The sequence below is a fragment of the Propithecus coquereli genome, unplaced genomic scaffold (genome assembly GCF_000956105.1).
Source record: "Propithecus coquereli isolate 6110/MARCELLA unplaced genomic scaffold, Pcoq_1.0 Scaffold8, whole genome shotgun sequence".
Classification (NCBI taxonomy): Eukaryota; Metazoa; Chordata; class Mammalia; order Primates; family Indriidae; genus Propithecus; species Propithecus coquereli.
This window is the reverse complement of record NW_012154173.1, coordinates 3,712,869-3,737,014: the sequence shown is the minus strand read 5'-3', so window position 1 is coordinate 3,737,014 and position 24,146 is coordinate 3,712,869. Positions and strand designations below refer to the sequence as shown.

The 24,146-nt window shown below is 36.2% G+C and overlaps 1 long non-coding RNA gene across 1 annotated transcript in view; it reads left to right on the top strand.

Annotated features, from left to right (window-relative positions):
- The window catches only part of LOC105825333, a 46,619-nt gene extending 24,430 nt beyond the window's left edge, over positions 1–22,189 (top strand). Inside the window, exon 3 of the long non-coding RNA XR_001138256.1 lies at positions 22,119–22,189. This is a non-coding gene — a long non-coding RNA (uncharacterized LOC105825333). The remainder of the gene's footprint in view (positions 1–22,118) is intronic.
- The last annotated feature ends 1,957 nt before the right edge of the window (positions 22,190–24,146 follow it).

The window sequence follows — 24,146 nt, the reverse complement described above, 5'->3', positions numbered from 1 at the left end:
GGTACAAAAACAAAATAAAATACCTGGGAATAAATTTAACTAAGGAGATGAAAGATCTCTGCACTGAAAACTATAAAACATTGTTGAAAGAATTTAAGGAAAATACAAGTAAGTGGAAAGATACCCTGTGTTCATGGATTGAAAGAATTAATATTGTTAAAATGTCCACACTACCCAAAGCAATCCACAGATTCAATGTAATCTCTATCAAAATACCAGTGACATTCTTCACAGAAGTAGAAAAAAAATCCTAAAATTGATTTGGAACCACAAAAGACTCCAAATAGCCAAGCAATCTTGAGCAAAAATAATTAAACAAATCACACTACCAGACTTCAAAATACGTTACAAAACTATAGTAATAAACAACATGTTACTATCATAAAAACAGACATATAGACTAATGGAACACAATAGAGTGCCCAGAAATAAATCCACATGCCTACAGCTACTTTGTTTCAACAAAGGTGCCGACAGCACACATGGGGTAAGGACAGTAGTGTCAGTAAAAGGTGCTGAGGAAATTGGATGTCCACCTGAGACTAGACTCCTACCTCTCACCATATACAAAAATCAACCCATGATGGATTAAAGACTTAAATGTACAACCAGAAACTATGAAACTACTAAGGAAAACACAGGGAAAACACTTTATAACATTGCACTGGGCAAGGATTTTTTGAATAAGACCTCAAAGGCACAGGAAACAAAAGCAAAAATAGACAAATAGATTATATCAAAGCAAAAAGCTATTGCATAGCAGTCAACAGAGTGAAGAGACAACCTACAGATTAAGAGAAAATATTTGCAAACTATATATCTGACAAGGGTTAATATCCATAATATAAAAGGAACTCAAACAGTCCAACAGCAAAAACAAACAAGCAAAACAAAACAAAAAAAATACTCAACCCAATATAAAAATGGGCAAAAGATCTTAATAAACATTTCCCAAAAGAAGACATAAAAATTGCCAACAGGTATTTGGAAAAATGCTCAACATCATTAAATATCAAGGAAATGCAAATCAAAACCACAATGAGATTTCACCTCACTCCAGTTAGAATGGCTATTATCAAAAAGGCAAAAAACAAGTGTTGGCAAGAATGTGAAGAAAAGGGAATACTTTCACACTGTTCGTGGGAATGCAGAATGCTGCAGCTGCTATTGAAAAACACTATGGCAATTTTTCAAAAAATTAAAAATAGAAGTAACATATAATCCAGCAGTCCCAGTACTGTGTATGTACCTGAAAGAAATGAAATCGGTATGTCAAAAAGACAGTTACACACCCCTGTGCATTGCAGCACTATTCCCAATAGCCAAAATATGGAATCAAATTAAGTGTCCAACAATAGATAAATAAATTTTAAAAATATGGTGTATATATATATATATATATATATATATATATATATATACAATGAAATACTCAGCCAAAAAATAAAATCTTGTCATTTGAGACAACATAGATGAACTTGGAGGACATTATGTTAAGTGAAATAAGCCAGACATAGAAAGACAAATACCACATGTTCTCACTCATATGCACAATCTAAAAAAGTTGATCTCATAGAAATAATGAATAGAACAATGGTTATCAGAGACTGGGGAACATAAAGCAAGAGGGATCAGGGAGAGGTTGGTTAGTGGGTACAAAGTTATAATTAGAAAGAAAGAATAAGTTCTGGCATCCTATGGCACAGTAGGATGACTACAGTCAAGGATATGGTATTGTATATCTCAAAATAGACAGAAGAAAGGATTTCAGGTGTTCCCACTACAAATAAATGGTAAAGGTTTGAAGTGATATATATGTTAATGACCCTGATTTGATTATTGTACAATGTATACATGTATTGAAACATCACATTGTGCCCTGTAAATATGTACAATTATTATGTGTTATTTAAAAAGAAATATTCTATTCAAATTAAATGAATGATAATTTGATGATTTTTGTATCACATTGATTGATGAATAAATAATTTGCATTATTTGTAATTTAGTCATGCTCCCTCATTATGTCCAATACATATTAAAGACTTTCAAAGTATGCCATGTTTTTCATATTTCATTATATTTCAGCAATACTGATAGTAGAGTGATCACAAGAAGAAACCGCTCTAAAATTAATAATTTATATTGGTATAAACACACATTAAACAATAATATAAGTATCTGTATAAAATATATCTTAATTATTATTATAAGTTATTATAATATAAATTATTATATAATATAAAATAATATAAATTATTATTATAAGTTATTATAATATAAATTATTATATAATATAAAATAATATAAATTATTATTATAAGTTATTACACACATTTTAACACATTGGAAAATTTACTTCCTGATATAGTTTTTTTCCCTTCAAACTGGTTACCTTGTGAATTCATACACCTGTTTTATACTTATGCTATCGTCCTCAAAACATTTCTTGGAAACCTCTATTAGAACAGAGCCTCCAGTATATTATTTTTAACATTTTTGTAATTTGATCATGTGTTTGATTTTTGAAAACACTGAAAAAACAATTCAAAAATAAGAAGAAATATAGAATTCTGAAAAAAAATATGAATTAGTTTTGGTAGGGTCACGAATTCAAATGCCTATAGGGGCTGGGGAGGTAATGCAAAGTGAGTACAGACAGCCTGCTGGAGACTGTAGTGACAGAAGAGCTCAGGCATTGTCTAAAGAATGCTGGAATGCAGGATCGACATTGCCTGGTTTTCCAGTCTTGCAGGCTAGGCTAAAAATTTGTATATTTGCTGGACCTTCCTAATTTTTAATTTTGGCTCTGTTCTTTTGAACACTTGATTTGCAGTTTCTGCTTTACAATAATATCTTTTCATAGTGCTTATACTCCCCCCATTCAGGTACTACTTAAACTTTTCAGGAATATAAATTTCTTCATATCAACTGTTTTCTGACTAATTTATCAATAGCATATGGCGAAGAGTGAGAACAAAATGGAAAAATATCATATAAAATAGCATTTGCCCTACCTTACCTCCACATATTTTTCACCATAGCATTTATCAACATTTGGCAGACTGTATATTTGCTTATTTATTTAATGTCTTTTTCTTTCTACTATAAGTCCCATGAAGACATTTTTTATTATTGTTCATTGATTTATCCTTAGTTCTTAGAACATTTATTGGCAAATAATAGGCCCTTAATTACTAACAATTGAATGAATAAATATTCCACATATAGTCACTTGCATGGAAGAAATAACTATAGAATTATGGATATTTAACTTTGACAAGAGAAGACACATCAGGAATACAATCAATGGTGTGCTGGAGATGGCTCATACCTCTCACTGGCCTGTGAGAAGTGATTGTTTATATCTCTTCTCAACTCTGCATTCAGTGACATTGCATTGGTTGTTTGAAGTCAGCCATTATGAGATTGATTCCACCTCCGAAATCAGCAAATGATAACAAATATTGGATCAAGAATTGTGAGATATTGGCTTAGCCAAAGGAAAAACATTTTTATATTTAGAGCTGTCCAACAATGAAATGGCCTATGTCACAGAGAGTATTTAGGCCTGTACTAAATATTCACTTTTTGAGACTAAACATCATAAAAATTATTCATGCTTATAGAATTGATGAGACATAGGCTGTGTTGCTCCTTTGAAAATAACCTACCATTTTTCCTATGGCTGTTTTTAAAATTTTTCCTATAGCCTTTGTTTTTTCTAAATTTTTACTATGGTGTGTCCAGGTTTGGATTTATTTTTATTTATACTCCCTTAGAATCATGGAGCTTCTTGAATTTATGGTATGGTATCTTTTCCAGTTCTAGAAAACCTCAGCTATTACTTATTTAAATATTTTCTCTGCCACATTCTCTGCATTCTACTTCTGCGATGTTATACTTTCTCATTGTACCCTCAAAGTCTCTTCACCTTTCCTCTATATTTTCCATTCCTGTCTTTTGACGCATTATACTGTTTAGTTTCTTCTACTCCTTCTTCCAGTTTATTAATTCTTTCTTTAACCATGTTCAATCACACGATAATTCTCATAGAAAATTTTTTTCAAAGTTATCATATTTTTCTGTTCTTGATTTTCTATTTGGTTATTTTTTAAATCTTCTATGTCACTTTTTATATTTTATAGTACACTGATGAAATATTTAAACTTTGTCTCTTAATTTTTATTGAATAAAATAAACATGTATGCTTAATAGCTTTAATTATTTTTTCATTTATTTATTTATTTGTTTATTTATTTATTTATTATTCCAGAGTTTTGTGAGGGTACCACCTAGGCTGTAGTGCAGTGGTATGATCGTAGCTCACTGTAATCTCAAACTCAAGTGATCCTTGCACCTCAGCTTCCAGAGTAGCTAGGATTACAGGCATGTACCACTACACCTGGGTAATTGGTCTTATGCTCTATTTATGATAAAAGTAGTATATCAAGCGTTTGTGTTTATGTTCCTATCTCCTCTTGTTTCTGCTTACTTTCACTCACGGGTTCTTGTCTCCTGTGTACCAGGTGGTGGTTATAACACACTGCGTCCTGGACATTGTTTTGAAACTTCGTGTGTGAAAATAATTGGAAATCTATGATGATGGGGATATTCCTCCAGAGAGGTTTTTTGTTTGCTTTTTCCAAATAACTGGAGACGCTTACATTCTGGGACCATAGTAATCTGAGTTAAGCTTTGAGATATCCTGGACCATCCAGATGATAAATATCAGGCTAAAAATCTATGCAAGGATTGGTTTACTTACAGTTACTGCTTGTGATGAAGGTATAACTTTTTGGTGTCTCAGTTTAAAGCAGTAAGTGGTTAATTAATTTGGTGGAAACTGGGCTTTGACTTTTGCACAAGTCCTTGAGATTGCAAAAAGCTCAGCCCAGCCTTAGAGCCTGTTCTTGGAAGTATTAGGATTTACCTCTTGAGTTCTTGTCTTCTCACTGGTTTTGTTCTGTTAATTCCCCAATCTCTTGTTAACTCATAAATGCTTTTAAGATTTTATTTTTATTTTGTTTAACTTTTTAGTTTTCCTCATTTTAAGAGTTTTTGGAATTCCTAAGTCTCTATTACTCTTAGTCAAACAGAGATTAACACTTTGAAAATTTTCCTGTCTTAAAATATTCTTATCCTTATGCTTATATCTCATCTTTATACTCTTACTGTTAATGGATAGTTTGGTTGAGTATAGATTTCTATGTTAAAAATAATTTTTTCTTAGTTTTGTTGAAAGCATTTTCTGTTGTCTTCTAGATTCTAGTGTTGGTGTTGAGAAGTCTAATTCTAATCTTAGTTCCAAATCTTTGGATATGACTATTTCTTCTCAATGAAAGCTCTTAGGATCATCTCTTTATCCTCAATATTTTGTAAAATTTCACAATGATGTGCCACTCTATGGATTTTATTTCATTCATTGCACTATAGTCTAAGTCGTTTATGTTCTATAATTGTGGCAAGATTTCTTCAATAATTTCTTACTCTCCATTTTCTACCTCTCCTCCCCTAAATCCCTCATTAATCAGATAATGGAACTAATAGGAAAATTTTCTAACTTTCTTATGCTTTCTCTTCTATTGTCCATACTTCTCTTCTTGTTTTTAATATATGAGGGGTTTCTCTGATTTTATTTTCTAATTCTTCTATGAAATTTGAAATGCTGATGTATATTTTTAATTTTCTAGAGCTCTTATTCTCTGTTTCTGTTTTTGTTTAGCACCCTGCTCTTGTTTAGTGGCTGCAGTATTTTCTTTTATGTTGAGAGACAGAGATATTTAAGTGTCCATTTTCTGCCTGTATTATCTCCACTTACTTGAGTTTTTTTTTTTTTTTCTGTGTCCTTATTTTGTTCTATTTCTGTTGTTAATAGCAAAGAATATTTTTCTTGCTCTTCGAAGGGGATATTCGGGATAAGCCTGGCTACCGATGATGGAAGAGTAGTCTGAAGTTCTCTTCTTCAATAAGCAGACTTTTCCTTAACTCCCTTGATTTCTTGTCTTCACCAGCTTATCTTTGTTTGGTAGGGTTGTGGGGATGGAATCAAACTACATAAATATTTGTCTCCAATGAGTTGATTTTTAGCCATACTCCTTATTCTCACCTTCCACAGAACCTGAAATGAAGCTTTCTGCTAAGGAGAACCCATTTTCCTCCAATTTATAACTTCTGAAGGCACCTGAAAAACATTTACTAAATGCCAACCATTCTTCTAAGCATTTGATATATGTTAACTTATTTAACCCTCAACCTTGTAAAATAGTATATCAATTATCTATTGCCATAATGATGCTGTAACACAAACCATGCTAAAACTTAAAAATGTAAAAAAAAAATTACAACAATAGCCATTTATTATTTTCCACAAGTTACTGTTTCTGCCGATCTGGGCCAAGTTCAAAAGACACTGGCTTGGCTCGCTCATCTGTGTGCAGTCAGCTGCCTTGCTAGGTGGGAGCTGGGGGTGAAGGTTGGCCTCAGATAGGGACTGCTTGGCCTTTTTCCAGTTGGTCTCCCATTTTTCAAAAGGCTAGTTTGGACTTATTCCCATGGCCACAGCAGGGTTCCAAGAGGGAAAGAGTGGAAGCAGGCAATGCTTCTTGAAGCCCAGGCTCAGACTGCACACTATCACTTCTTACATATTCTGTTGCACAAAGCAAGTCAAAACACCCAGGTTGAAGAGCAAGGGAATAGACTCAGCTTCTAGATGAAAAAAGCTGCAGAGTCAAAGTGCTAAATGTATGGATCTAGGAAGGAGTAAAGAACTGGAGCTATTTTTGCAATTTTTCCCACAGATAAGTATTATTATTGTCCTCATTTTAGAAGAAACTGAGTTATGGAGTGGCTAAGTAACTGGCTCAAGGTTATGAACTAATGAAACAATGGCACTAGTATTTAAATACAGGCAGTCTGGTTTCAGTCTGTGCTTTTAACTCCTACACTATACTCTGTCTCAGGCGAGATATTATATCAGTTGAAAGAATGAAAAAGGAGAAAAGATAACAAAGGTGGCTTTGAAGTAACCCTATGGAGATAAAGAATAAAAAACCACATAAAAGATGGAAAGAGAATGTTACTTCAAGAAGATGACACTGGCTGGGCGCGGTGGCTCACGCCTGTAATCCTAGCTCTCTGGGAGGCCGAGGCGGGCGGATTGTTTGAGCTCAGGAGTTCGAAACCAGCCTGAGCAAGAGCGAGACCCCGTCTCTACTAAAAATAGAAAGAAATTAATCGGACAACAAAAATATATAGAAAAAATTAGCCGGGCATGGTGGCGCATGCCTGTAGTCCCAGCTACTCGGAAGGCTGAGGCAGAAGGATCACTTAAGCCCAGGAGTGTGAGGTTGCTGTGAGCTAGGATGACTCCATGGCACTCTACCCCAGGCAACAGAGTGAGACTCTGTCTCAAAAAAAAAAAAAAAAAAAAAAAAAAAATCACTCACAGGATAATATTGTGGTGGATGCAAAAGAGTTTTTGCAACCTTGTGTCCCAGCTGCAAGATTTACTTTAAATTTTGTAGTTTTGTTGATTAAGTTAGTTATAAGGCTTAGTTTTTGTAAGATGTGTCCTTGGGAATATGATCCTCCCTCCTGACTTAACATAACAGACATCCCCCATGTGTTGTGTAGTTGGCATTCTTAATTTTTAATTTATAGTTTTATTGTTCCCTGCAATAGCATCTTCCTCAATCTCTCAGCCCCAGTTTTTCCATGTGCTTTTTTTTTTTTCTTACAGCAGCCAGAGTAATCTATCAAAATGCATATTTGATCACAGCACTCTGCTGCTTAAAAGTCTTCGGTAATTCCCATTATCTTCAATGTGATGCCCCAACACTTTCAGGATCTTTATAAGGTGGCCTCTCTTTAACTCCTCAGCCTATTTCTTACCACCCTTTCTCTCCTAGCCAAGTACCTTGCAGAATTCCAAATACATCATCCACTTTCATGTCTCTTTCCTTTTGCTCACTGTTTTTTTTTTTTTCTATTTCCAAGTATTACGGGGGTACCAATGTTTTTGGCTACATGGATTGCTTTTGTAATGCTTGAGTCAGGGTTATAAGTGTGCCTGTCACCTAGATAGTGTTCATTGTACCCGTTTAGGTACGTTTACATTCATCCCCTGTTCCCTCTTCCCTCTGTTTGATTTCCATTGAGTTTCCTCTATGCACATATGTGCTCGTTGGTTCGTTCCAATTTAATAGAGTACATGTGGTATTTGTAAAGTATCTAAAGAATGGAAAAACCATCACTTGCTCTTTGACAAGAAATATCTTAATCAAAAACCTTTCTTTTTTTCTCTTTTTTCCTTCCTTCCTTCCTTCCTTTCATTTCTGCCTTCTAATCTTTGCCAATTTGAGAGATTCACAGGGAGAGTGATGCTGCAATAGGAAAGACATGTGACTAGTATTAGCCAAGGTAATTGTGAGCAGAAGTGACAAGCATTTGTTCTGGGCTAAGGCAGAGGAAAGATTACATGTGATTCTGTGGCCTCTTCTCATACTGCATTGGCTAAAAAGGACAGGTTCCTGCTGGAATAGCTGTAAGTTGGTGGGGCCTTCCTCAGTCTGGATCTCTAAGCAAATACGTGAACAGAGCCCTCTAGCCTGTGATAAACTTGTAGTGCAAATGAAAAATCAATGTTCTTGTGCTAAGTTACTACGATTTTGGGATTAGTGTAGTGCTACATCATAACTCAGGCGATTATAAAAAAATATTGCAATGGTATTCGTAATATTCATTTTTGTCATTAGTGAATTTAAACTTTTATATGGTTATTAAACATTTATATGTTATCATCTTTAGTTAGTTTTTTTTTTAATAAAATGCGTGTTCACGTCCTTTGCCTATTTTTCTTCTAGGCTATTCATATTGATTTACAAAACATCTTCACATATCAGGCTACAATAACCTTTTAACATTATTAGTGCTAAAATAATTTTTCCAGTTAATTAATTGCCTTTTAATTTATGATGCATTTTAATGTCCAAAGATTTAAAAATAATATGCAGTGTAATCTACAGATCTTTTAATATTATTTATTTTCCATTTTTATTATGAGAAAGGCCTTCTAAAATATGATAGATTGATTTTTCTCTGGTTTTATTTCCTATTTTTTAAAATATGAGATTCTATAACTTTTTGTGATTTATATTGTCACATGCTATTTGGTGGGGCTATAGCTTTATAATGAATACATTCATTCTGAAACTTATTTGCTCTTTCTTCTAAATTAAAACGATGATTTTGCTAGTATGCTTTTGAGTTATTCCTTAACCTGCCTTCTCATGGTGTTACATATCCATTCAGAGCATTCAGGACAAGCTGGCCTCATAGCACCTGAAGGTCTGTCCACTCCAGGGATGCAGCACTCACCAAAGGAGGCAGGCAGGAAGCAGGGACCTTTGGGGAAGTCACAAGGGGAAATGCCTACCTCAGCGATGCAAGCGGGCCTGTAACTAGAACGGGAAGTAGCTCTCTTCCTCAGTAGCTCTTTAGTTAACAATTTATTTCTTCACTTAGTCATTCTGAATTTTATGTGGTAATAAAATAGATTGAAGATTGAGAAACAATTTGCCAGGCTAATGGGAAACATCCTTGTTATATTTTGCGTTTGTATAAGAGAAATTATCTAGGAATTTACAATCATGGAGACTTTCACTATGTTTGGAGATAAACACACTATAGATAGTGAGAACTTACCTTGCTATTTTTTTCTCAGTTGCATAGCGTGTGTTCCAAAATTTATATTAGGATTTAATTGATTGGTATTAGCTCCAGCAGTTATGTTTTGTGAATTCCCTTGTGTTTTAACATCTGGAGGAAGGTGAAAAAAATCCACACAAGCAAAAATGATGTTTTGTACTTTAAAGACAGGTCCTCCAAATATTGACAGAGTTACATTTTTAAACTTCTCAAGACACAGACCGATTCTTCAAATAACCTCATCTCATGTCTCTAATTTTATATCTTTGAAGACTAATCATTGATTATCTAATATGTGCCAGGTGTATTTCTAGACAGTGGGGATAAAGCAGTGAACAAAACAGCAAACATCTTTATCAATATCAAAAACCTTTATGGAGTTTTTGTTCCAGTATGGGAAGATAGACAATAAAATGTAATAAATGATTAAGTTGCATGATATGTAAGAAGATTATAAGTGCTAAGAAGAAAAATAAAGCAAAGTCAGGGGGTTAGGCAATACCCAGAGGGTTATGGGTTGAAGTGAGGGTAGGCTTCGTCAGTACAGTGATATGTGAGCAAATGGTGAGCACTGTGGATATTTGGGTAAAAAATATGAAAACATTTTTGTGTTAAGAAGCAGTCAGATTCTGGAATTAACTGAAGATAGAGCCATCAGGATTTGTTAACAGATTGGACGTAGGATGTTGAACAACAAATACAGAAGCCTTGATGTAAAAGATTCCTCATTTCTTCCAGGAACACCAGGAAAATCATCGTAGCTGAAGCAGAATGTTCAAGGGGAAGAAAAACAGGAGAGGAGCTCAGAGAGGTCATGGCAGGGCCAGACACGTAGGGCTTTGTAGGCATTTGAAAAGATTTGGCTTTTGCCAAAGTGGGGAGGTATTTATGGCAGGTATTTAACCAGAAGAATGACATGATGTGACTTACACCTTAAAATAATCACTCTGGCTACCTTTCTGGGAGCAGACTGGGGTGGGTTAACGGTGAAAGCAGGAAAACCAGTTTGGAAGATTTTGTAATAATCCAGGTAAGAGAAGTTAGCACTTAGTCCAAGGTGGTAACAATGAATGTGCCAGGGAGAGGCTAGATCCTACATACTACCTGAAGGTAGAGTCATCCCAATTTGTTAACAAATGGGATATAGGGTGTGAAGAAAAGAGAGGAGTCAAGGATAAGTTTAAGGTTTTATATATGAGCACCTGAATGGAAGGTAGGTCCATTAACAGAGATGAGAAAGGGGAGCAGCATCTGGGACAGTAAAATGACCTGGTTTGGGTGTGTTCATCTAACGTGTAGGTGTCATGGTAGACCCTCGTATATATGGATGTGGAGTTCAGGGAGGAATTGTGGGCTGCAGATACAAGTTGGAGGGTTGTCCATGACTGAGTGATATTGAAAGTCATGAGTCAGGATAAAATCACCAATGAAGGTAGTTAGAGAAGAGGTTAGAGGACTGGGCTGTGAGGCACTTGGACATTAAAAAGTCTAGGAGAAGAGGAAGGGCTAGCCAAAGAATGGAATGAGGGTGGAGGGAGGAAGAAAATCAGGAGTATGTCTTGAAAGCCAAGGAAAGAACCATTTTAAATGCCTCTAGCTGATCAAATAAGGTGAAAACTGGGAATTTGTCTGTGTTTGTGGGCAACATGGAAGTCAATGGAGACTTTGATCCAAGCATGGTGCAGTGAACTGGAAAAAGTAGGAAAAAGAGAGGAAAGGGATATGTTAATATAATACAAAAAGCAGAGAGAGAGGGTAGAATCTGAGAGGAGATGTGAGTCAGAGAGGTGAATGAGTTGAATGTGTGTGTTCTTTTTTTTTTCAAAAAAATAGTTTAATATGGAAGAAGTAATAGCATACTTGTGCACTAATGAAAATGATCAAGTATAGAGGGGGGACATTGATGATGCAGAAGAAAGAAGAGAGATTTGGGGAGTTGGTTCCTTGAGAGGGTAGGTTGAAGGTAGCATAATGCATAAGTGAGGGGTGCTCTTGGATATGAATGCAGGTAGTTTATAGCAGAGGAAAATGGAGTGCATTAGGGTAGTTATTAGGGGTAAATACGATAGCGGGAGCCTCTGAGGGTGTCTCCTGATTGCTTCATTATTTTTTTTTTCAGCTAAGTAGGAAGCACAGCCATTGGCAGAGAGTGACCACAGGAGAGGTGTTGGGCACAAGGCGGGGGAGAGACACTTATGAAAAGTCATCCCGGGCAGTGGATTAGATAATTAGCCTGTACAGGTAGCAGGGGCTGGTTGGGGTACTTGGAGGTGTCCTTCTAACCATTGTAGCTCAGGGCGGTTTGGCACTCTAGGCTGGCCAAAATTTCCTGGAGTTCTCCCCTTAGCTCTCTCCTCATCTGCTTCTGCTTCCTGAGGAGTACAGCCTGAATTGCTATCCCTTTCTCTGCCTAAACTGCACTGCTTGCTCTCTTGTGATTTACATACATACCATCCTCATCTTTAGTTGTTCGCACTGTATAATAACTTTCTCCACTATTTTAGTAATTAATATTGACCACGAAGGTTACGTTTGGCTAAGCTTGAACTTATAACTGGATTTAAAAGGAAGACCTTTTCATTTCTTGAATCAAGTTTGTGGATTGGAATTATGGAAGCATGATTATAAGTTAGTATAACCATTTTATTAATAAAACAATATCTAGCATCTGGCCATAAATCCTTTTATTGTGGATAGCTTTATGAATGGGCAAGGACGATATGTACTTTTGTGATGGCACAGGGAATGTATCCTTTATCTATTTCTGTTCCTGAATGAATGGGAAGGAGAATGGGGTCCACAGAAGCCACTGGAAAGGGGAACATTTTTCCGTTTTTACTTTTATCCACTTAGCAGAAAAGAAACATCTTATGGATGTAGCACAATGGTCAGTATCAGACGAGAAAAGATACAGGCAAGACTTTCCAGCGCCAGGCTACACTGAATCCCTAATTCTCCAAGATTTAGATTTTTATTTCAACCTCAAATTATTAATGCTAGTTGAAAGAGTGTTTTTTTAATACTCTAAAATCTAAGTCAAATTAAACGAAGATCATTAATAGCTAAGAATTACTATTCATAGCATAATGAAGAGTGGAATGGATAAGAGAAATTAGGAAAAAGCAAAGAAAAACTGTGGATTCAAAGTCGAAAGTCCTGAGTTTTAATCCTGGTTTTGCCATTGACTAGAAACCTTAAATATATCCTGTGACCATTGAGGCCCTAAACTTCTTATTTGAAAATGCAGGGTGACGTTAGATATCTTCTGAAGACTCTTCTAGCACTGAAAAATAAATCTATGAAGTGAATCCCTACTAAATTATATCAGCTATTAAAATATAATGGTAAGATTTGCCAGTGTTAATCTTAATGCATTTTATTCTTTTAATTTTTAAAGAGAATAAATCTTTAATTTTTGATAGTAAAATTAATCCATTTTTAAAGTAATATAAAAAACTAAAACCAAACAAAGTGGGATAAAAGCACATGCAATTCCATGTCTCACTAACATTTTGATGTCTATAAAGCTATTGTATAACAGGAGCTATCATGAATATAACGTCTTTTTGTTATTTTAATTAGTTGTTTACTTATGTAGGAAAGCTACATTTAAAAGTATTAATTTCTTAACTGGATGGCTTTGCTGAACTTTCTTAAGTTATTTTTAGTCAATATTCTTGTTTTCTTCCTGTAGAAAACTATTTTATCTGCAAATAAAAATTATTTAACAAATTCTGAGCCCTTATTATATAATTCCTCCTTTTGATTATCTATACTTAATATTCTTAGAAAACATTTTTCAACAATTTCTTTGGCTAGCATTCCTAGAACAATATTAACGTTGATAGAGAAAAATTTCCAGCTGTTAGTTTAGTTCCAGCTTTTTTTAAAATTTCATGTTAAAGATATTTATTAAGAAGTTTTTAAAAAAGGTATAATAGGTGTTTGATGACTTTTTAGTGCCCATGATGATTTCTTTGATCTGTTGGTCAGAAAAAAGCATGTTAACAAATCTTTAGCATTAAACCATTTTTTAATTCTGGGAATGAGCATCAGTTGGTCATATAATAGTAGACTTTCAATACAGCGACGGATTACAAATGTTAACATTTTATTACAGATTTTGGGTATAAAATTTATGTTGAGATGGGTCTGTGGTTTTACTACTTATAGGCTGTTTTGGTTGGGTTTTGCTTCAGGGTTACATTAACTTTGCATAAAATAGTGGGAAGCTTTCCTTCTTCCTCTGTGCTTGTAGAAATAAACTCTTCCTTGAAATCTGAAAGAATTCTCCTGTTACATGTCATCAGTATATAATACGTCTGTCACTGCTTTCTTTTATTGTTGATTTGTTTTGAGACAATTTGGTTCACTTACATTTTTCCAGGAAAAATGTCTTTCAAATAGATTTTCAAACTTGTAAGCACAGGGTCGAATATTTTATATAAAGTTAGTAAATTTCCTCAGAACTTGAAAAAAAAGGGGAATTATCTGTACATAAAAGTTTATATTATTTTATACATTTATAATTCCCTTAATACTATAGTCTTTCTTTAAGATTGTCTGCTCATTCTTGAAGTAAATATTTTTACAAAGAATATGCTTAGTCTGTATTTCGCAGGCTGTACACTCTGCCATATTTTTTTAAACAAAATTATTGCTTGTATTCATCTTTGACTAAAGACTGTGCAAGATAGCTTTTGCTCCCAAAATAGTGTGGACAGATGATTCATGGTTTCCCCTTCTGTTTACCTCTCATTTTAATTCATCCTTCAAATTTAAATATAAATTCAGTTGTGTTGCACCTGAGCAGGTAGGAAAAGAACCATGGCCATGAGAAGCTTTATTTCTATATTTTTTTCCTCTATATATGTGCTGGGGTAAAATGCATTGCATTTCAGTTTTAGTGTGTTGTGTGAGTTCTAATGTGTGTGCATATTGGTGGGGAAGGTGAGGGGAGGGGAGGGAAATGGGTTATGCGTGGCCTGCGTTGAAGGCAGGAAGGAAGACCCCTTTGACTTGGGATTATTTAACTACATTCGTTATATAGGTGAAAAATCAAGTTGGATAAAAGCCCCAGGGCCTAAGGGCTTTTAGTTTGGCGAGGCTATATTTTTCCTCCCTGTTTCTTGCACAATCACCTTTACACCTGTGAAAATCACTCACTCTTAGTTCTAGAGTCTCTAGACTAGACGATGACTTCCCCACTGCCATGTTGGAGAAAACATGTTACTTTTAAGAAGAGTGGAACCATTGAACAAACAATAACAATATACTAAGGAATGGCTGTTCATTTTTCTGCATTTGCTTAGCTTGGGGCAGGGACAGTCTATGGCAAAAGCCCATTTCTCCCAAGGCTACCTATGCTTCCACCCCTGTTCTCCAATTACTCACTATCAGTGAGAATTGGCAGAGTCAGCTTTACTTATGTGCAGTTTTCAGGAAGAGAAGTTGCACGTCAACGTTTGATTTTTTTTTTTTCACACTGATTCAAATTTACTGTACTTGCCAATAATTCTGGCCAAAAAGTTGTGAGGCAGGTTGAGTATCCTTTATCTGAAATGCTTGGGACCAGAGTGTTTCAGAATTTGTGTATTTTTTAGATTTTGAAATATTTCCATGTACATAATGAAATATCTTGGGGATGTGACTGAAGTCTAAACACCAAAATCAGTTGTGTTTCATATACACCTTATGCACATAGCCTGAAGGTAATACGATACAATATTTTTAATAATTTTACATGAAACACAGTTTGTGTACATTGAATCACTAGAAAGCAAAGGTATTACTGTCTCAGTCACCAATGTGACAATTTGTGGTTGTTTGCTATTACTGTCATGCTGTGCTTGGAAAAAATATATCCTAGCTGAAAGGGAGCTGGGAGGGTCTTTTTTTCCCCATAGGGACACTTAATAAACTGTGTGGTATGCCTGGGTTTCCACTGTGACTCATCACATGAGGTCAGCTGTGGAATTATCCACTTGTGGCATCATGATGGCACTCAAAAAGTTTCAGATTTTGGAGCATTTCAGATTTCAAATTTTTGGATTAGGGATGCTCAACCTGTATATGATTGGCAGTATTTATCAGTACCAGACTGATAAACATTTTCTTTCTCATTTGTATTTATTTTTGGTTATATTTCTCAGTTTCTAGGAAGAGACATTTATAAAGGGTCCTCATAAGAAGTCACCCATTTTTTTCTTTCATATAAAAACAAATGAGTAAAACATCTATAGAGGACTTGATTGTGTGAACCACGAGATAGTTAACATCTCACATGGCAGTTCCCAAAGAGTGTTTCTCAGAAAACAGTTCCAAGTCATGTTAACAGCAGTTACAGGAAAAAAGGTTTCCATGATCAAATACATGTTAATAACACAAGTGAGACAAGATTAAACACGATTCTTTACTGCGGGACCTTTCAACACCATTAATATGCAAAATAATCTTGTGATTCTACAAGATAGACATCACATGCAGTATTTCCCAGAACTTATTTGAATCCAGTACCTTTATTTTTTCTATAAAGCATCATAAAGAAAAAATAAGTTATTTTTTCTAGATAAGACTCTAGAAAATACTGGTGTAACAGTATGATTTCCTAATTACAGGTGAAGCAGTTAAGAAGAAAGAAAAAGTCTTCTAAATGTCAGCCTTGCAAACTTAATCATAAAAATCGTCCCTCCCTCCCTTCTTCTCTCCATCTATGCAGCAAGTGCTTGCCCACTGTGTGCAACTTGTGCAACTTGCTTGACTTATGATCTCATATATGCATGAAAGAAACTGTTAATACAAGGGAAGTAACATATTCATCTTCTACTTTCCAAGAATATTGTGAGAATTGAATGAAGACTGCTATAAAAATCATGTTGCCCTGCAATGAAACCTATAGACCAACACTTTTAAAATAGGCTCTTGTAACACACGGGTTTATTGAGATTCATTGTGAGATACGTTGCAAGTTCCTAATATTTCCAAGTTAGCGATATTACATAGTGCTTTTGCAAACAAAACATAGGGTGTTCCAGGTTATCTTTATAATACCATCATCATCACTCATTTGATTTCTGACATAATCACTTAAATGGGAAAAAAGGAAACAGTTTTAGTTAACGGGTTGGAAATTGCCTGGGAATGGACTCTCTCTGATATTACTGTTTGGCATATGCTGTGGTTTGAATGTGTCCCTCAAAGTGCATGTGTTGGAAACTTAATCCCCAACGCCACAGTGTTGAGAAGTGGGATTTTTAAAGAAGTGATTAGGTCATGAATTCATGCTGTTATTGTTGAAGTGGTTCCTTATATAATAAAAGGAGGAGTTTAGGCTCCCTTCCCTGTCTCTCACCAGACTTCGCTTCTTCCCTACTGCCATGGAATGATACTGCAAGGCTCTCACAAGACGCCAGCCCCTTGACCTTGGACTTCCCAACCTCCGGAACTGTGAGGAAATAAATTTCTGATCATTATGAACTACGTTGTCTCGAGCTAATCTCAAGTATTCTGTTATATTAACAGCAGCGCAAAATGGACTAAGACCGCATATGAACTGTATAGCCCCTATGGTTGAGAATTAAAGCCGCAGATCCTGCACTTTGGAATAGCAAACATTCATGTTTTCTATAAATCAAGAGCCCCCTTAAAGTGCATGGTATGGTGATGTGTAATGTCACTGAGACATGGATTCGAGTCACATGTGCTGTGAGGCTGCATAGTAGGGAATGAGTCACTTGGCAATGACTGAATTTAGTGGCTCTTGGCAGCTACGTGATTTGAAAGAAAGTCTGAAGGTTGTGCCAATAATCCTGGTGAAGGCACTCGTTTGGCTACCACAATTTTCCTGTGAATTGGATATAAAAATTTTAAGGAGAAGTTGTACTTGCATAAGTTGATGTTAACAGAAAACATTAGGCCACTTTTTCCACAGAAGATTTTTCTTTTGGAGCTAAAGAATTTCATCTGGGGCAAGAGTTATAAGACAACTGAAGCTAATGGTCTGTGAGGATGAAATCAGACAATACTGAAAAATAGATGTGAATACACGTATGTGGTGAGGAGACGCCAGTCTTAGCATTTAAAGGGATAAAGTCATACTGAGTTTTCAATTTAGTTGCAGTACAGCACATTTTGTCATTAAAGGTAGACTTGTTCTTCTCTTCGCATAGCTTACGGGCATCTAGCAACAAGAACAAGAGCATTGTGCTTGCATAATGGCTGCTCAGTACATAAAATTGTGACATGACATAACTCCTCTGGGCAGATGTCATTAGGGCAAATTCTCTTGCAGACGGCATCAGAAACACAAAGCTAATTAGAATTTTGTGTGCTAATTCTCGATACTGAATTACCCCTTACTTATTTTGATGGCAGATATTCTTTTCGATACAGTAAAAATATGAAAAAATAACAGGGTCTTGTTATTTCAAGCATCCTCTTTGGGAAACACATTGCCAACAAAGCACCTTTTACCTATATCTTCCAAGTGCTACTGATTTTATAGTTTAACTAGCTATTTGGGGAGTAAACCCTGCCAAAGGATGCTTTAGAATTCAATGCCTTTTGTTTGAGAAATAACCCTTTATTCATGATATTCAGTATCTCAGTAAGACCCACAAATCCTATTTAATACATAATGTATTTGATAGTACTATTATATTAATGGAAATGCTAAGCTAATTGCTGTTAATATGCTAGGAGCATGGGTTTTACAGTTTATAGGTTTTTCTCACACTTACTTCTCAACGTTTTTGTGGCAGAAAGAATTCGGAGTTGAATGCTTGGATGCAGGTATCACAAATGGGGATCCGGCATTAGGCCTACTGAGGTCTTGTCGAAAGCTGAGGAGTAAGCCAGAGCTGGGGTTGGGGACACTGACCTCATGGCCAAAGGTGGCTCATTGGAGGGTGGTCAGGTGATGACAGAAGTGACTGAAGTACTGAATCCCCCCCGTTCCTCATACTGTAGGTGTGCATACCAACTGACAGTCCTACAGTCCTGCAGGTAGGGTGCCACAGGTATGATTCACATTATGGTAGGAAAGTTGGAGCCAGGTAATCAGTGTTTCCTAGAGAAACAAGCCCTTGGCAGCAGGACCCACATCACAAGGGACAGACACACAAAGGAAGGGACTGACAAGAACTACATATGATTTCTGGACTCAGACACATGACCAGGCATTCAGAAAAGCCTTCAAGTCCAAAAGGGGAATCTAAAAAATTATCAGAGAGACAGGGCAGACTATGGAGTGGGAATCAGCATTTCAGGAGACAATCAGATCCTCTGTCTAGGGAGGTCGATCACTAGGGAACAGCCAGGGCAAATGCTTCCTGGCATCACTGTGCACGTGTACAGTCCTAGCGTCCAGTAGTCATGGTGAAGCCCTATAGAAGAGTGTCTTGAAGACAGGACCTGATCCATTTGAAGGGTGGAGACTGCACAGGAGCATATAAGCATATCCCCAGGAGATTTCAGGGTTAAGAAATGTATCACTGTAATATCTCATTCTGCTTGCTGCTCTCAGGACTGACCAAGAAGCTGAGATTGCATGTGGAAATCATTGGAGGAGTCACGTGAGGGCTTGGGACCCTGGCTAGCGTTGACAGTGTGGAACATCTGTCTTTTCCACTGTGGTCCCAACGATGGATTTTGGGATTCCCTGTGTCTACCCTCTCCACCCACATTCATGCATGGAAAACAGTGGGGACAGGAATTTTCCCAGTCCCGAACTTCCCTGTTGCTTTTCCCTTTTCGTTCTTCCTCTCTCTCTCAAATTTAGTTAAAAGAAATTAGATAAGCCTCATTTAAATGATAATGCTAGATCTGGCCCACAGAGCTCAAGGTGAAATTAAATTTATTTTCCGAGAAGCAATGAGGTATTTTGGCAGAAGATTAACGGTAAGAGCAGTATGGGGTGGACATTAGTCCAGAAGAACAACAGGGTCTCTCCTGTGTCTCCTTGTTGTTACATCTCTTTGTCACCATTACTGCTGCCCCTTTAAACTAGTTTTTTTTTTTTTTTTTTTTTTTCCGAGGAGGCTGTGAGACCCACTTCTACTGTTTTTCTCCACTGGGTTCAAGTATTGTGTTTTTTTTTTTTTTATTATTTCAGCATACTATGGAGGTACAGATGTTTAGGTTACGTATGTTGCCCTTGCCCCCCCCCCCCAAGTCCGAGTTTCAAATATGTCCATCCTTCGGGTGGTGCGCATTGCACTCTTTGTGTATGCATATACCCATCCCCTCCTCCCTCTTTACCCCTTCCCCCTCCCCCCTGCCCAACATCCAACAGATGTTATTCTTATATGTGCACTTATGTGTTGATCAGTTAATAAACTAGTTTTTAGCGAAGGAAAGGAACGGTGAATTTTCCTCAACAACAATGTAGGGCAAGAAGGGGAGGGAGGATGGGAAGAAAACCAAGGAGCTGTAACTCAGAAGGAAGGAGGAATCCTTTGACTATTTATCTTAGGTTTGCAACTTCTGGCTACCTGGATGCTTCTAAATGTCTCAGTGTTTGAATCTCACCCAAGAACATTATTATCAAAATCTTTGTGTGTGAGGCCCAGATATTATTATTATTTTTTAAAGCTATTTGTGTGATGATGATATGCAGCCAGGGTTGAGATCTAGTGAAGTCTATCAATAGGCCACTACAAATGCATGTAAGAATTGTAAATTAGGTACAAACAACCGCCTGAACAGTGTGTGTGCATGTAAATGTATATCCAGCTGTACTCTTGTTAGTTGCTCACTTAGCTGCTACATTTATATGAATTCTATTATGAAGCTTTCCCCAAAGTATGCTGTGCTGAATACTAGTTCCACAGAGTGTTTATAGGCTGGGAGAATGGGAAAGATAGGTGTTACTGTCAAACGAGTTTGAGAAATTCTAGGTGAAACCGTTACCTAGGTTGTTTCTTCCTCCTCTTCTTCTTCCCCTCCCCCTCCCTCCTCTCTCCTCTCCCACCTCCCTCTCCCCTCTCCTCCCCCTTCCTTTTCCCCTTCTTCCTCATCCTCCTCCTTCTTCTTCATCCGCAGTGGGAAACATAATATGAACCATGCCCCAAACGTAGTTGCTCTGAGACTGAATCGTGTTCTTCCTGGGACCATTGCTCTACAGGTGTCCCGTGGGAGCATGTGTGGAAGGTAACACTGTAGGTACAGGCTGGAGAATGGATGGAAACAGCTGTTTGGAGGGTGAGGCCTTGCTGCCTGTGACTGCCTCTTGAAGTCTGCCAAACTTCAATCACAGGAGTGCTTCTTAATTTCAATTTTACTCTTAAATTTCGACCCGATTATGTAATCAATAGCTCAATGAATAGCTCCAGTTCTGTTAATAGCTCACTACAGCTTTCAAGCACAGGAGGAGCTTAAGGTAACATGATCTTGTGAAACAGACACTCTTTCATCTTTTTGCTGTGTTTGCCCTTAGAATGGCAGGGGCTACATAAAGATGATACACGTGTGTAAATACATATGGTGTCAGAGGTAAGAGACAAACACGGTTTCCTCATATGACAGGCTTTGATGCTCCATTCTGAAAGCTGATCCTATAAACTTGAAATAATAATTTTCTTTTTTAATATTTGAGATCACTTCCCTCTGATATTTTTTTTTAGTTCTTAAAGTGTGATAAAAATTCATTTCAATCAGGTACAGAAGAGGAGATTAATGCGACTTATTTTATTCACGGCATCTCTGAGGACACCATTTGGGGAAAAGAAGCATAGATAATTTAGTGAGGACTGGAATGATGGGAGGCGTTGATGGTCTTTACATTTCCAGAAGATTTTCCAGATCTTCCAGAACACATACATGCTATCACATTTAATGCAATTTATGTCATCAGCCAAGAAAATGTACTTGATAAAGAACCCTGAAGATGGCAAGAATTTCTTCTGATTCCTATAGCTTCAGCTGAAGAAAAATTTCATGTTTATTCCCCCGTTCCAGCAGTTAGAGCTCTCGCCACTCTCTGAAGGAAACGTAGTACTATTCCTTCACTGCTCAGTGGAAATTCAGTAAAAAAAAAAAATAGCCCCATTCTTTTATAAGAACTAGGAATGAATGAGAGAGAAATGAATTCTTCTGTCAAATAGACTTTCAAGTGATCATTTCTCTATTAAAGCAATTTTACCTTTGCTCTGGATTAATGGTTAAATTGATCCAATAATGAAGTTGTTGAGACATACAGTCATTATAACAATGAAAATGTTATTATGTAGTATCTTTATTTTTGGTGCTGCATTTGTTGATATTTTGAATTTTTTGTACTATTTGAGAACTCCAGAATGTTGCCTCAATTTCCATTTTGCTTTCTAGAATTTTGTTTATTTTTAAATTTTGTGCTTTGAAAAATGTATAATTTGCTTTTAACTAATTTTGCCTTCTATTCTTGTTCCTGACAGGTTGTTGTCAACCACATCATCCATGATCATGGCAACCAACACAAGTCAAAGAGTTCAATAGAATTTTCCTACTTCTCTTCCTCATCATCACTATCATCACCATACCACAATGGGTATAATATCTTGACAATAAAAAGACTTTCATATTCTACAGGAAGTTATTTCAATGTAGATGATAACTTTTTATTTTATTTAAAATATTTTAGCATTGCTAATATAAAAATTATATTTTATTCAACCACCAGAGGGAGCCCCCAAATATATGGATTCTAAAAGAGAATGAGAGTAAAATAAATAAGGAAACTTTATATGTTTTATGGATAAAATAAAGTATTTAATCATCTGTGTTTCACGGTATTGTGGACTCATGTGTTGGGTCTTTTGTGCATCAAGTGCCTAAAATTTTGTTCTACTGCAGATGCTGTATCATTTTAATTAACAGTTATTAAATAATGGTCTATGGGTTTATGTTTTTATTTTTTTGAGTGTGGGTCATTGCGTCATTTCAACTTTATATTCTAGTTTCAGACAACATTGATTGATTTCCTGGTTTGAAGATATAATTATATTTCCCCCACCTTCTCTCTTTTAGTTCCAATTTTTCTTAAGTTGAACTTTTATGTTATCACGTTTAAAATACTTACATTATTTTCTGTAGCCATAAATTCACTGTTTACCGCATCTTCTACTTTCCTTACTTCTTTGTTTCTATCCATTTCTTGACTTGCTATATTTTACTGTCAACTATTTTATTTAAGGAGGGTCTTTGAGTTCTTGTATCCTTGATGTCTTCCATGTTTGGGAATGACTGCTTGTTGCCTTAACATGTGTGACATATAGGGTGAATATAATACTGTCAGGTCATATTTTCTTTTCCTTATCTATGGCTTTATTTTCCCCTTAGGAGAATCAAGTGTTTCCTTTTTTCCCCACAAATATTATGTGGGTGTGGAACAGGGAAGGAAATTATCCAACTGTTTCCTGCAGGCACAGCAAGTTTCTGCAGAGCTGGCTGTCCCCAGTAATGATGGGTCCTGGATCTCCCAGAACATCCATTTAGTAAATGTCTACCATCTTGTAAATAAGCCTCCCAGTCACATTTACTTGCTGGGTTTTCTCTCTCTCTTTCTTTCTCTCTCTCTCTCTTTACTGAGGTATGATTGATGTACAAAAAAACTGCCCATGTTTAGTGTATACAATTTGAGAAGTTTGGACATATGCATACGCTGGTGATACTGTCACCACGATCAAGGTAATAAACATATCTATCACCTCCAAAAGTTTCCTTGTGTCCGCCTCCTCCACTCTCGGAACACTTAGTAGGACGATTCTGGGGTGGAGGGCAGTTCCTGGATGTGCTCTGTGTTTATCTGTTGTCTACTCTGTACCCTACTTTAAAGCGTTCCAAAGTTTTCTCACGCAGTAACATAATCAACTCTATTTTGTGGCTGTGGAAACTGTCATGCACAGAGGTTAAACAAATTACTCAAGGCCATGGAGCAGATGAGCGAGAGACCTGGGAGCGGATCCAGGACTCTGCACTGCTCAGTTGACACATTGTCTTCTATTGTTATGCCAGCCTGCGAGCTGGCCCACTTCTTCCCATCACACTTAACTAAAATCAGGTATTGTAATTACCATTTCTGAGTTGAAGTCAATAGTATTTCACCACCACAATTAGAATGTTGTCTCAATAGAAAAACAAATTATAAGCAATGAATAAAGGTGAAATATATTCATTCAGAGTAGTGTTGATATATTCAATCCTTCTTCACATCCTTTAACCTCTCATTCTCTCCAGGCTGCTTATAAACATATTCAATGTGTCAACAAAAAATTTAAATAAAGATCTGCCAGAATATCAGCATTTTGGACAAAGAAAAAAATTTTCTACTTGATGTTAGCATAACTTAGCATTTGAACTAGGTATATCTCTCTCTGCGGATATTTAAAAAGCTATTTGTAAATAAAGTAAAATATTAAATACATACAGGCACCTTTTGACTTACATTTTTCCACAAAGCACAG